Below are 14,367 nucleotides of genomic sequence, written 5' to 3'. Positions count from 1 at the left end.
TCAAGAAGCTGGTTATATCAGACAGAGAAAGACAAATATTGTATAATCTCACTTACATGTGGAATCTAAACAAACAAACCGAGCTCATAGACACAGAGAACAGATAGGTAGTTGCCAGAGGTGGGGGGTGCGGGGTGAGCGACGCGGGTGAAGGAGGTCAAAAGATACAAAGTTCCAGCCATAAAATAAATAAGTCTCGGGGATGTGATGTGCAGCATGGTGACTACAGTTAATAAAACTGTAGTGCATATTTGAAAGTTGCTAGGAGAGTAGATCTTAAAAGTTATCACAAGAAAAAAAATTGTAAATATGTGTGGCGATGGATGATAACTAGACTTATTGTGGTGATCACTTCTTAATATACACAAATACTGAATCATGTACACTTGAAACTAATATAATGTTATATATCAATTATACCTCAATTAAAAAAAAGAAGCTGGTTATGACACAGGATTACAAGACTACAAGCATCGTGCTAGAGTTTAATTGGCAGCTTGCTTGCTTCCTCTCTCTCTCTCTCTCTCTTTCTCAGCAGTGCATAAAACAATGGGACACTAACAATCAATGCTGTCTTATATTCAATGAAACACAGTTTCTTTGTTCACGTGGAAACACACCCCGACACACGTTCAGCGCTCCTTTCAGTAGCACATGTACTAAAATTAGAATGATACAGAGTAAGCCTGGCTCCTGATAAAGATGACACGGAACCTCTGTGGTATTCCAGTTTTTCTATTTCTAATCTGGGTGTACATGTGTGAACGCTCATCCAGCTGTACACTTACGTTTGTGCACATTTCTCTCAGTATGCCATGTTCTAGTATAAATTTTCTTAAAATGTCAGCATAGAACACAGTCTGTATAGAAGCAACCCCGCTTTTGTACTTGGGTATAGGTGTGTGTGCCCTCTCCCTTTTGTGCACACATTTGTGTTTGTGGGCACAGAATCCACAGTGTGAACAGGAATGGTGGAAAGACAGATGACTTTTACTTTCTTCTTTATGCTTTTCTGTGTCTGAATATTTTTTACAGAGAACACATTATTTCTTTCAGAATCACTAGAAAAAAGACAGAGAGATCTATTCCCATTTTAAAAACACGTATGTAAAACAAAATGTGCATATTCTTTGAACAGCAATTCTGCTTCATAGAATTGGTGAACAGAAATAATTAAGGATGTGCACAACAATTTAGCTATAAGAATGCTCATCACCCAGACGGCTTCCCTGGTGAATTCTACCAAACATTCCAAGAAGACTTAATACCTATCTTTCTCAAACTCTTCCAAAAAATTGAGGAGGGGGAGAACCTCCCTAACTCATTCTACGAAGCCAACATTACCCTGATACCAAAACCACACAAGGACAACACAAAAAAAAGAAAACTACAGGCCAATATCACTGACGAACATCGATGCAAAAATCCTCAACAAAATACTAGCAAATCGCATACAACAATATGTCAAAAAGATTATACACCATGATCAGGTGGGATTTATTCCAGGTATGCAGGGATGGTTTAACATTCGCAAATCAATCAACGTAATACACCACATTAATAAAATGAAGAATAAAAATCACATGATCATCTCAATGGATGCAGAGAAAGCATTTGACAAGATACAGCATCCATTTATGATAAAAACTCTGAATAAAATGGGTATAGAAGGAAAGTACCTCAACATAATAAAGACCATATATGACAAACCCACAGCTAATATCATCCTCAATGGTGAAAAACTGATAGCCATCCCTCTAAGAACAGGAACCAGACAAGGATGCCCACTGTCACCACTCCTATTTAAAATAGTACTGGAAGTCCTAGCCAGAGCAATCAGGCAAGAGAAAGAAATAAAAGGGATCCAAATTGGAAAGGAAGAAGTGAAATTGTCACTATTTGCAGATGACATGATTTTATATATAGAAAACCCTAAAGAATCCACCAGAAAACTTTTAGAAGTAATAAACAAATATGGTAAAGTTGCAGGATACAAAATCAACATACAAAAATCAGTTGCATTTCTATACACTAACAACGAAGTAGCAGAAAGAGAAATTAAGAATACCATCCCATTTACAATTGCAACAAAAAGAATAAAATACCTGGGAATAAACTTAACCAAAGAGGTGAAAGATCTGTACACCGAAAACTATAAAACATTGCTGAAAGAAATTGAAGAAGACACAAAGAAATGGAAAGATATTCCATGCTCTTGGATTGGAAGAATTAACATAGTTAAGATGTCCATACTTCCTAAAGCCATCTATAGATTCAATGCAATCCCTATCAAAGTTCCAACAACATTTTTCACAGAAATAGAACAAAGAATCCTAAAATTTATATGGAACAACAAAAGACCCCGAATAGCTAAAGGAATCCTGAGAAAAAAGAACAAAGCTGGAGGTATCACACTCCCTGATTGTAAAATATACTACAAAGGTATAGAACCAAAACAGCATGGTACTGGCACAAAAACAGACACACAGATCAATGGAATAGAATCGAAAGCCCAGAAATAAACCCACACATCTATGGACAGCTAATCTTTGACAAAGGAGTCAAGAACACACAATGGAGAAAAGAAAGTCTCTTCAACAAATGGTGTTGGGAAAACTGGATAGCCACATGCAAAAAAATGAAAGTAGATCCCTACCTTACACCCTACACAAAAATTAACTCCAAATGGATTAAAGACTTGAATGTAAGACCTGAAACTATGAAACTTCTAGAAGAAAACATAGGCAGTACACTCTTCGACATTGGTCTTAGCAACATATTTTCAAGCACCATGTCTGACCGGGCAAGAGAAACAATAGAAAAAATAAACAAATGGGACTACATCAAACTAAAAAGCTTCTGCACAGCAAAGGAAACCATCAACAAAACAAAAAGACAACCTAAAAATTGGGAGAAGATATTTGCAAACCATACTTCTGATAAGGGCTTAATCTCCAAAATATATAAAGAACTCATGCATCTCAACAACAAAAAAACTAACAACCCAATTAAAAAATGGGCAAAAGACCTGAACAGACATTTCTCCAAAGAAGATATACAGATGGCCAACAGACACATGAAAAGATGTTCAAAATCACTAACTATCAGGGAAATGCAAATCAAAACTACAATGAGATATCACCTCACGCCCGTCAGAATGGCTATAATTAACAAGACAGGAAACAACATACGTTGGAGAGGATGTAGAGAGAAGGGAACTCTCATACACTGCTGGTGGGAGTGCAAACTGGTGCAGCCACTATGGAAAACAGTATGGAGATTCCTCAAAAAATCAATGATAGTACTACCATATGATCCAGCTATTCCACTGCTGGGTATTTATCCAAAGAACTTGAAAACACCAATGAGTAAAGATCAATGCACTACTGTGTTCATTGCAGCATTATTCACAACAGCCAAGACTTGGAAGCAACCTAAATGCCCATCAAGGGACGAATGGATAAAGAAGATGTGGTATATATACCCAATGGAATACTACTCAGCCATAAGAAACGATGAAATCCAGCCATTTGTGACAATATGGATGGACATTTGGGGTATTACACAAAGCGAAATAAGTCAGAGGGAGAAGGTCAAATACCGTATGATTTCCTTCATTAAGTAGTAGATAATAACAACAATAAACAAACACGTAGAGACAGATATTGGATTGGTGGTTACCAGAGAGGAAGAGGGAAGTGGGAAGGGAGAAGAGCGAAAAGGATAACTCACCACATGTGTGTGGTGATGGGTAGTAATTAGTATTTGGGTGGTGAACATGATGCAATCTATGCAGAAATAGAAGTATAATGATGTACACCTGAAATTTATACAATGTTATAAACCAATGTTACTGCAATAAATAAAAAATTAAATTAAAAAAAATATATATAAAAAAAAAAAAGAATGCTCATCACATTTCATATATTCTACCCAGGATTTTCATTTTGAGAATTTAGCCTAAAAAATGATTAGAGATGGGGCCAATATTTATTTACGAGGTTTTTCATCATAGTGCTTTATAAAATATCAAACACTTCCAATAACATGGGGATAGTCAGATAAATTGTTGTATATTCGTGTGATGAATGTGGCCATTAACATGGGTGTAGATTTTGAAGACAGTGTGATTACATAGGAGATTCTTATTAACACTGTCAAATGAAAATGTACAGCATAAAACCTTAAATGCAGTATAAACCAAATTTTGTAAAATATGCATAAAATAAATACACGAAATATATATGCAAATAAAAAAGGAAGAAATACATGCAAATGTTTATAGTGGTTACTCCCAACTGTGAAATTGTAATTTTTTTAATTATCCTTTTTGTACCTTTCTGTCTTTTCCAAATTCTCTAAAATGAGTATTATATATTCTATAACTTTTAGAAAGTTATTTCTGAAATCACTGCAGTCACAGACACTCGTCCAGAGAGTAAACATCCACACCAAACAAAATTCTGATTCTAGAAAGAAGCACAGAAGGTGGCTCAGGCCCTGCTTTGCAGCCCTGCACTCGCGGCAACTGAAGGACAGCCTGTTACTTAGAGCCGAGAGTTCATTTCAGTGCAGTCCGATTACACTTGCTCCTCTAGTGTCCTTCCCAAAATAAATCACAAATACTGATGGAGGTGGGCAGAGGGAAGCAGTTGTCAGGAGATATAACAACCAATGTAAAAGTGAGGGAGGAGATGGGGAAAAAAAGATACCAAGCATTGCCGTACTCTGTGGTTGGTTAGTGGCAGGGCATAGGAACCTACAGACCTGACGGCGACATGGAGTTAAAACAATCCGCATCCATACCCCCAATGTGACTCACGTCATGAAAAAGTTTCATAGACAGCACTCCTCTATTAAAAATCCTTAAGGTACAAAGTTCCATAGAAATAAGCAAAGTTACAAAAGTCAGACTAAGAGTTTTTTAATTCTTTTGATTGCACAACATTTATTTTTATAAATATTAGTATAAATTTTATAGTATAAATTTTATAAATTTATATTTTTAGCATAAACTTTATAAATATTATACATACATGTTAGCATAATGCCATATTATATATATTTATACAATATATAATTATAATATTATACTACCACATTTATATAGAAACACACACAAAAAATATAATTTTTAAAGTTTGAAATATTTGTTTTGTCCCCAAAATGGATCATCTTGTACATTGATTTGGTTCAGAATTCAGCAAATTAATATCTATGGTTTTATTTTTATTCACATTTTAAGTCAGAACTTCCCTATTAAATAGAAGAAAGTGAGGGAAAGCAGTAAGAAAAATGGTCCTGTATTTGTCACCTTACAGTTCTCCTGGCAGTCCTACAAGAGAGCAGAGGACAGACCCTATCCCTAGTCTAGTACTGGTGGATGATGAAATCAGGCAACATTCTGATAACACAACACACATAAGCATTCCTTCCCCTGACAGACTCCCTATCTCTTACAAAAATAAAAAGCAGAATCGGTCATCTTCATAATGCCTACCCCATCACACTGGGGGCCTTTGCTTCTGTCTGCTCATGTCTTCTTGAGCCAAAAATTTTTCTCAGTGTAAGCATCTAGGATTTGAAACAAAGGAAAGCAATTTTGTAATAATAATAATAATATATATATAGTGAGTTACGCTAACATGTGAGTCACATATTCTATAGTAAAGACATTTAAACTTAGAAGTGATTTTGGGCAAAGATGAAGTATCAATAAGAATTGCCCCAATAACCTACAAGAGTGTTTTTCCCAGCAGTAGAAGATATGGAGAAATTACGGGGGAAAGTCTTCTAGTTAAGAGATTTTACTTGGTTCTTTAAATGTTACACGAATGGCCAAATAGCTAATGATTATCATTTACTAATATTTATTAAAAGTTTTACATTTTATGTATATTATCCCATTGTTTCTAAAAGTGTGAGAGAGATTCTTTGACAAAGCAGTTCTTCGAGGAAGTTAATGCAGGAAACACTACATCCGTGTCTTAGATATTGACAGTGTCATTAACACATCAAAGGCCCCAAGAAGGCCCTTGGTAGAGACACTTTGTCTAATGCAGAATCTCCCAGATGTATTTAACCATGAAACACTTTTTTCTTTGCCATCTACTAGTATCTCATGGAACTAGTGTTCCTGGGACTAAGGGAAGCTTTATCTCCAACTTCAAACAAGGAAATTGACTGTGGAGAAGTTGGCTACCTACCCAAGATTTCACAGCAGGTAAGAGGCAGAGCTGGGACGGGTGCCCAGTCTCCTGACCCACATCCACGGTCTTCCTGACAACTTGACCCTCACCCACTTTACTACTAATAATGAAATAGCCTGGTGGAGAGGAAACCTACAAATCCTCATTTAAAATACGTTCTCCTTGTTTTGTAATTTTTCAGCTGAAAACGGGTCTGGTCTTCTCAATATTCCGGATTATTAATGAAAAAATGAGGGACTTGTAGAGAAAAATAAATACCTTATGAAAACTGAAAAAGAAATGAGGTGGTGCTTTATTCTGAATATTATTAGTTTTTCTTTCCCTTTAAAAAAACATTGAATTGGAGCCAGCCCTGATGGCCTAGCGGTTAAAGTTCAGCTGCTCCAATTCAGCGGCCAGGTTTGCTTCTGGCTCTGGAACCACACCACTCGTCCAGCAGTAGCCATGCTGCGGCAGGAGCTCACATAAAAGAACCAGAACTTAGGACTAGAATATACAAACAAGTACTGGGGCTTCCGGGAGGGGAGAAAGGAAGAAAAAAGGAGGAAGACTGGCAACAGGTGTTAGCTTAGGACGAATCTTCCCCTGCAAAAAAAAAAAAGTTAACTTCAACTAAAAAAAAAAAAAAACATTGAATTGTGAACTTTTATTTAACTAATGAAATGTACAGGATAAATTGTAGTTATACTTTATGCTCCCAAAACGAATTCCTGCAACAATACAATGGAAAGAACTATAAGAACAAGAACTTTGCAGATCAGTGGGCTTTTCATGTATTTCTTACCAAATGGCTCAAATATTATTACCATCTTTGTATTTCTTGTTACAAAAAAAAAAAGAGAAAAACAACTTTAAATACTAACAAAACTCTTAGTAAGTTCCTGTGATATGCCAGTATTTTAAATGCATTATCTCACTTAATTCTCAGCATGACTCTGCAAGGTACACGCTCATCCTCCCATTTGAGAGACAGGAAAGTAGGGGCTCCAGGAGTCCACACAGAAGTTGGGGGAGCTTGGCTCTGGAGCCACTGGGCTCAGTCTACAGCCTGCCTGTCACTTCCAAGCGTCTGACCTCAGAAGTCACTGGGCTTCTGTGTGCCTCAGTGTCTTGATCTGTAAAACAGGTATAATAATCCTCAAGGAGAAGCTGTCAGGATTAAATGAGCCTCAATAAATGTAGGTTCCTCTTGTTTTTAAGTTAATTTCACACGCTTGCCACGTGGACGTGTGTTCTCTCTGGCGGCAATAACCAGCTCCCTCACCCTCTGAATCTGGTCCTGTAAGTGCTTTAAATCTCAATTCAAAGGCCATAATATGAGTGACAATCCACTGCATCCAGATGATAGAACCAGCGCCTGGACACGGCGCTCCCTGCACGAAGGCGGCGCTTTTCACTGGGGCAGGAAACCGCGGAGCCGGGAGCCCGGTTCTGAAATGCCGGCTGGAGGCGGCCGGACACACCGTGAAACAACCCAGAACAGGGTGCCGACGCCGCGGGCGCCTCGACTGCTTCAGATCCCTCCGCGTCCCGCGGAGATGTGGCTCAGGGCGCATGCCTGAGAACAGGGCCAATCCGGAAACACAAAACCCCAGCGAGAAAGGATGGAGAAGCCTGCCTTTAACACGCTAATCTTTCATTTTCTCAAGTTTGTGAAGGTGATAAGGAAAAAACGTCAAAAAAGCAATGGAAAAGCCGAATGTAACCAGGACGAAAATTCCCCTCAGCTGAGCAAACATGTATTGCGAGTTTACGGTTCAGGCCCTGGCAGATGCAAAGGAGAGTAGGGCTGGAATTTTCAGCGGTTTAGAATTGGACTCCCTGTTAAACGTGGCAGGGGGAACACCCGTATTCCCTGCCCAAATCTCTCTCAAATGACTGTAAAAGAATTTTTCAAAAAGAAGAAATAAAGTTTAAACCCACCTCTCAGCTTACCGTCGTCCTCAACTCTCAGCTAATAACCTCACCTCTCGTTCCCTGAAAAACCTAACGCTTGAAAAAACTCCCCCACACTGTGCTCACCACAGGCAGCCCCTCCACCTGCTGCAGCTTCCGCGCCCGCGCGCCCTCCCCGCCTGTTCCTGACGCGAGCGGAGCGCGGGCCCGCGCCGAGGGCTAGTCCAGGGAGCCGCTCCAAGACCTCCTCCGTCCTACGCCACCTTCCCCCGTCTCTAATGGCCGGCCTGCCAGCGTAGGAGCTAGCTGGCATCCCCCTTCCTCCTTCAGCATCCTCCCTGTTTCTCCATACAAAGGGTCTGCAAAACTGTCTGAGATGCTCTCTCTCCTTCTGAGGCCCACACCAATCACATTTTTCACCCCACAATCTTAGCTTGGTCACAGTGACATCCGTGCTGCTAACTCCAGCAGTCGTTCTCTCCTTTCTGTGCAAGGCACAGTCTATCACTCCCTCTGACCTGATGTACTTCCTCCCCTCTGCTTTTCTAACACCAACTCTCTGCCTTCCCCACCTCGCTGGCCTCATCCCCACATTGAATCCTCTGCTCCCTCTTCCTGTTCTGGGGGAAACTTGGAAGCCACATATCAAAAATGGTGGCATCAAAGGATGAAAAGAGCCTGAGTTCTGACTGTGTGGAGAACAATCTCCTACTCCCCTGATGACCTACTCTGGGAAAGAAACCTTTACTGTGTTAAGCTAGCATGATGGAGAGTTTGTGTGTTATAGCAGCTAGCGGTGCTTAGCCTGACTAATATACTCAACCACTGTAACAGGAAGGCACTGAAAAATCTGATAAATCAAGAAATAGACATTGAAGCAAATTATTTAGGTGTATGAATGTATACAGCAAAAGAAACAGGTGAAAGAGCTACATCCGAGAAGTGGGACTGGGAGACCAGAGGGTGGGGTAGGTGATGGCTAGTTTTCATTAAAGCCTAATAGTAATACTTAACTTTTAACTATAAGTATGCATAATTTAAATAAAAAGGTAAATTATTGATTTAAAAGAGGTTTACAAGCTTCTAGGAGAAGCAGGGACGAACACAGATAGTCACAGATTACGTACTGTAAATACCCGAAGAGAAGCGGGGTGTGTTATGAGAAGCACACGAAAGGCACTTGCAATAGAGCATGCACTTGGGGACAGTAAAAGTTGTGTTCTATATGGTTCGGTTGTTTTGTTGCAGATTTTGGACATGATGGCTTCACAGAGGGTAGAAAATTTGGGAGTGTTTTCTTTTTTTCTTTTCTTTCTTTTTTTGGAGTGGTGTAAGAGGAAGACGTTTTAAATAGTAAGTGGAAGAAGGCCAAAAATCAGGAATTTGCTAGCATATACTATTCCTTTGTGCGAATTTTTTTAAAGCATCCCTTCCTCGAGATACTTTCATCTGTCGCAAAATTGCCTTTAGTATTCTTCTCTGCCTAGAATGAGACACTTTACTGACATCTGGTGGATAATCATAATAAATATTCAAGTTCAAATATTCACACCTGCAAAGTGAATTGCTCTCTTTAGATGTGCAATTTACTCCATGCACAGCCTGAACAACACATGCTTTGAGCGTCTTCATTCCAAAAATATCCGTTGTCTGCCCCAGCCTCATAGACCTGGCCCCTCAATTGATCCCACCTTGCTAGCTCCTCTCTTTCCCCTTCTCCTTTCTCTCTTTTCTTTCTCTCTGGCCCTCCTGTTTGAGAGCACCTCTCCCCTCCAAAACATCACCCCCTCTTTGGCAGAGTAAGGGCCTTGGTTTCAGCAGACACTTAGAGCTTCACCTTCTGCACAGAGCTCAATCCAAAAGTAAGATGTAAATCCAGGGCCTCTTGTTAATAAAATAAACTGTTTTCCACCTCAATATAGATGCAGGCCACAGTTCAGCGTGTCTTTTAAGATAAGGCCTGTGCACTGGTGAATGGGGTCTTTCAGGGGCTGCTCAAGACAGAATCTTGTCCTGAGGCGCTCCGGCTCCACCACTAGGACCGTGCACACTGCTGGCTTGGAAGTGAGTATTTGCCACACCCACTCAGATCATTTCCAAGCCCTGGACTCAACCAGGGACCGGAAAATCAATGGGTGTGCTTTCTTCTCTTCTCTTAGAAATCGAGGCTGGTTTTGCTGACGGTTGTTCAGTGCCCCTGCTTCAGGTGATTAAAAGGGAAGACTTACTTATTTTTCCTCTAGTTTTTTCTGTTCCAGTTTACTCAAGAGATAGACTGATAAAAATCTGCAGGAAAAAACACACTTCATTCTTTCCCAGCTAACTCCTCTCTCTCCCTTGTGAGTGAACTGGCCTATGATTAGAGAATGTAGAGGTTTGATGCCACCATGCTTCCTAGAACCCATGATCCCAGGTTGGACTAAAAGATCTATCTTCAGTGAACCCCCTCCTTGCCACCCATCTCCGCTGACACTACTAAAGGGGATGAGGGGGCTTCAAGGAGGCGACCTAGTCCGGGTGACTAGCTACTGAATCATTCTGATTCTTAAACGCGCTGAACTGTAAGACAGTAAGTCTAGGCAATGCTGTCTCCACACCAGGTACAGTATAAACTCAAACGGGTTCAGCCAATTTCATCATACTCTATTGGATTTGAGGCCTGGGAAAATTTTTAAAAATTGGGATAATTTAGTCCAGAAAGAAAAGAAAGAGAAAGAAGCCAGGGAAGGTTTGAATGCCTTCAGATATAAAAAGAACTATTATAAAGGTCTTACCATTCATTTTTATTTACATCCAACTAAATTAGCTTAACCTGCAATTATATAACATTCAATTAGAGAATGATTTTAAATGTGTGGATGAATAAGCTCTGGAAGGCCCTCCTCACTCACACTGGAGAGTGTTTTGCTTTGTTGCAAGCCCCCTGGAGGCGGGGGAATTGAGAGATGGCCTTCTGAGCTCCCTGGAGTCATAAGAGTCTAACTACTTGTTCAACAAGCACTGATTGGGCATCTCTATTTGCCAGACACTGGTGAGTTGAGACGTACAGGACAAATCATCCAAGACCCTTGCCCTAAGGAGCTTGCGACCTGCCAGTGGAATGCAGCTTGTGGGATCCTGCAGTAGCTCAGTTTGTCCGATGGGTAAGGGGAAGGTGCTCCCTTAAGCTAAATTCCTGCTGATCTGAGCATCTCTCAGACTCGCCTGCCAACGTAAGTGTGGCTGTCATTTAGCCAAATTCACTGAACACCAGGAATCTGTGCCCTCCCTGAGCAGACCCCTTGGCTCTCTGTTAGCCAGGCAGCATGGGAGGAAAGAGGGTTTTTTAAGTGTCCTAGAAGTACTTTTAATTACATTATACACTAGGGATGATTTAGGAATAAAGTAGGGAAGGAATTCCAACCCCAAAGTGGAAAATTCAATGCTGATCTCTCTCTCCTGCAGCTGCCGTCGGGGCTGGGCTTGCCTGTCCAGGATCACACAGTTTGTAAGAAATCAGAGCAGTGTAAAACCAAGACTGCACACACTGAAATGTCAAAACCTGTCCTATATTATCTGCCATCCTTAGTCCTCTTAGAATCAGGTCATTAATAGCATGCCTCATTCATGACAATTGTTCATAGAACCTGTAAGTCAGGGTTCCAGCAGGAAAGAGATGACCTGCTCAAATTTGGATAATTCAAGAAATATGAAATAAAAGAACAACTTACAATTGTATATGGAAACCACAAGGAACAGTGCGGTCCCCCCGGACTAGCGTCGCTGGGACTGTAAACGCTCAGGACTCAGGGGAGGAGGGGAAGGAGTGGTTACCCACCGGAAGGCGAAAGTCTCGTAGAGTATGCCATCTTGAGAGGAGCTGTGATCTTCTGTCAAAGACACAGCCCTCCAAGGCCAGCCCACAGGGAACAGGGGTCCAGGAGGACAAATACCCCAACTCCACTCTCCTCCCCCACCCACTGACTGAAGCTATGCAAGAGCTGGAGGGCAAGGAAGCCCATTGGTTCAGTCGGGATCATCACCATGAGGAGAACAGGCTAGAGCAGACCTGTAGGGCAAAGAAAACATCCAGCCCAGAAGCCAAGCTCTAAAGCTGACATCGGGTTCCTGTAGTCCCCCAAACAACTTTAAAATTAACTCAGTCAACCCGGGGTGATTAGAAAACAGACTTAGCAAATCCTCTGTCCAAATTGCACCATCCTCCTGCCCACCCTGGGGCCTGCCGTGCACTTTTGCTAGCCCTGTATCATCAAATGCCGGTGCACAGCCTTAATAAGTCACGTGAACGTGTTAATTAACTCAATGGGGGAATCCTTTCACAAAGTATACATATATCAAATCATTATGTTGTACTCTTTAAGTATCTCATAATTTTGTCAGTTATACCTCAATAAAGCTGAAAAATAATAATTTTTTTAAAAGAGGGAAAAATAATAATAAGTCACCTGAAAAGATAAAGATACTAGTAATAATTTAGTAAATGTATTTAAGATTCAGGGTCAGAAGCATGATTAATAAATGGAGGAGAACCCATGAGAGATTCAAAACTTTCCACTACTTCTTACATAGTGCCTGCTTTTCTTCTCATTGTTTTATATACTGTATATGGTTCTATCTAGATATAGATATAGATATATTCTATAAGAATAGAATGAGACTTGCCATTCAAATATTTACCTTTTCTCTCTGCCAAATCCCACTGAAATAATAAAAAAATATAAATAATTAAAATAAATCCATGGCAATTCCTGCAAGCCACAGCAGTGCCAGCAGAAGACCAGACAGTGATAAGTCTGCAGATGAAGCAGAGGGGAAACAAGTGATGCCAAACTTAATAGACCTGAGGAGCTCATAATCCCGAAGTCAACAGAGAGAGACATCCAAAAATCGTGAGGTTCGCTAATCAGAACATCTGAGTAATCCCAAGTCAGCAACAAGGGGCTGGAGAAGGAGCCTTTAGGGTCCTCAAATCTAATCATTTGCTCTCACTTTCTGAAATTGCACTTCTGATGTGGCAGCGACCCAGGGTGGTTGCTGAGGGCCACTAATGGTGACTTTTATGAGAGACAGGCAGTGCCCTTGTAACCCAGCTACCAGCACACCAGCCCAGCCACACACCTGGCCAAGAGAAAGAGCTCTTGGTGAGGGCCGAGGCCCTGGAACCCACACTGGGCACTTGGGAGGGGGCATGGGCTCCAGGCTCCAAACCAGCTGATGCCAGCACTTGTCTCAGCCCAGGGGGGTGAGGGGCAGGAGCAGTGGGGGAACTGAAACAACTGTAGCCTTCCACTTCCTAGTGGGTGGTGGTGGACACATAGCACTTGTTATATGACTTACACTTCCTGCCTGTATAGATACTTCATAATAATTTTTTAAGTACTGCAACCATCTCTTGTAATAGAAAAACATTTACTGGAAATTTAGCATTTCCTTCAGTTTCACTTCAGCTTCCTTTTCTAATGATTTCAATTAATATTAAATTTAATAATTTTTTTTTTAAAAACACTATGTGTGGTATAATCCCACTCCAGAAATTATTTCTGTATGTGTGTGTGTGCATACATACACACACATAGATCCATGGACAGGTATCTATTTTAATGTTCAGAAAATATTAACGCGGGTGTTTGGGGGATAATTGGATTTAGGGTGGTTTGCAGCCTTCTTTTTATATTTCTCAAAAATCATGTTCATTGTTTATAGCATGTACCATTTGTAGAGAACAACAGTCATTAAATCAAAGAGCTGAAATCTTTGGGACCTGGACCACTTGCCCTTGAACGTAATGCCGAGATAAGTGTCCTCCCTGTTTTCTGAGGAATAACTGAGACTGGTTAGTTACAAGTCCAACCTGTCACTCTACATACCACAGTCACAGAGACAAGCAAATCGCCAGCGAGACTGAGCATGTCTGAGCATCCAGCTCCCGCGACCTGCAAGGCATCCAATCAGGCACATAGTCATGGTGGCAAAGGTGTGAGCCGTGTCCCTGTGTGTCAGCCGTGTCCCTGTGTGTCCAAGGCTACCTCGCCTTGGAGCACATTACAGCACCCCTCCACAAATGCACACATGTACAAACGCACATACACACGCGTGCACACACACACACATACCTTTAAAGATTGAACGGACCACAGAAGGTGACATTCTCCTTACTGTGTCAGAGCAGAACTGGAGCACAGCCACAACTTCTTAATTCCACTCCTTCTGGGCCTGCTAATCCTCAGTCACTCCAGCCACAGCAAACACCCCCAACAAAGCA

At 40.9% G+C, this 14,367-nt stretch overlaps 1 pseudogene; it reads left to right on the top strand.

Moving 5' to 3' along the window:
• The first annotated feature begins 635 nt into the window (after positions 1-635).
• LOC147914333 (U6 spliceosomal RNA) lies at positions 636-736 on the top strand (annotated as a pseudogene).
• The last annotated feature ends 13,631 nt before the right edge of the window (positions 737-14,367 follow it).

This window comes from Ceratotherium simum, chromosome 20 (genome assembly GCF_057802395.1).
Source record: "Ceratotherium simum simum isolate JZ-2026a chromosome 20, ASM5780239v1, whole genome shotgun sequence".
NCBI lineage: Eukaryota > Metazoa > Chordata > Mammalia > Perissodactyla > Rhinocerotidae > Ceratotherium > Ceratotherium simum.
This window is presented reverse-complemented; position numbering and strand designations above follow the sequence as displayed.